This window comes from Equus asinus, chromosome 7 (assembly GCF_041296235.1).
Source record: "Equus asinus isolate D_3611 breed Donkey chromosome 7, EquAss-T2T_v2, whole genome shotgun sequence".
NCBI lineage: Eukaryota > Metazoa > Chordata > Mammalia > Perissodactyla > Equidae > Equus > Equus asinus.
In genome coordinates, this window is record NC_091796.1 from 64098563 (window position 1) to 64100102 (window position 1540).

The following is a 1540-nucleotide window of genomic DNA, read 5'->3' on the forward strand; positions in this document are numbered from 1 at the left end:
GCAGGCATGGAGAAATAGATAGGAGGGTCATCTGAAGTCGGAATTTTGCCAGATGGGTGAGAGAAAAAGCACAAGGGTTATGGGAGTTTAAAATATTGGTGTGTTATGTTGAAATGACACACCAGTATGTGCTCATAAATATTTATTGAATGGAACCAAAATGAGCTTTTTTTCTCTGCCTTATTCTCTCTTCTTTACTTCTTGATATCAGAGGTGATATATTTTGGTATGGATGAACTAGTCTGACTAGAATGGCTGCAGCTGGGAAGGAGAAGGGATCATCCCTCCTCAATCCATCTTCACTATTTATTATCTACTGCAATTCCCAGTTATATTTAGAAAAACAGAATAGAATGCTCACACAACACCCATAAGATTTTTTCCTAATAAATTTGAAGACATCTTTTATGTGACTTTTGGTAATTTAATTCACATAAATTTGCACTTTATATGTCTACATAGGATATACCTATTTAAAGTCAAACATCCAGGGCCACTGGACAAGATGAGAAAAAATGGAGTCCATTTGGGGAATTTGACTGATTCTATTGGAACAGCAATAAATTCTCCCCAGGAACAATGCTGGGAAGAGGTACAGCAATGGGACCTGTACCAGAAAAATTGAGGTCATTACTACCCTTAAAATAAATAATTTAAAATAACCCTATTGAGCGTTTACCGTGTGCCAGATGTTGTGTTAATAGCTATAGGCACACTATCATATTTAATACTCATGACAACCCTATGAGATAGGTACAATTAGTATGCTCATTTTACAGAGATTTTGAGAGATTAATGTGTCTGAAAGCACAGAAGTCTGAAAGCCAATTCTATCAGAGTTTAAGTTCCTATCACAGCCTACTTCGGCATCGTTATCTTGTGCCTCACATCTCTACAACTCACACCCTTCTGGTCTCATTGGCTCCCTTTCTGTTCTTAGAAGTGAGCCAAGCTTTTTTTTACCTCAAGATTTTTGCACTTGCTGTTTCTGGTGTTTGGTAGGTTCTCCAGTTTGTTGTGTGGTTGTCTCCTTATCTCCGAAATCTATTCTAAATTAGTTCTTCTCACTTCTCACTTACTCTATAACATCATCATTTTTTATTTCCATTATAGTTCAGTATTTATTACACTTGGAAAAAAATTTTTTATCTCCTCACCAGATCATACCCTTGCTACCTCACTCACTGAAAGAATGAATGAAATAGCTCTCTCCTTTTATACCCGGAGGTCCCTAATAGCACTGTATTAAACCTAGGCTCTCTGTGTTATATCCATAGGCCATGGGAGCTATTTTGAGTGGGTGCACATTCCCTATTTCACTCTCATCTCGGTTTACTAGTCTTTTGTGGTTCTAGGACTGCGGTGACTTCAGAATACCAAGACCTCTCAGGGAACTACCAGTATAACAGCGCCCTGCTTTACCCAATCCGACCTGCAGGGGACGGTGTGGCCGAGGCCTCCCTCGGTGCATGCCGGCGCCCTAGGTGAACCGAGACACAGCAGTGGGAGAAGTGGGGTAGGGAGGCGGGGCCAACAGGAA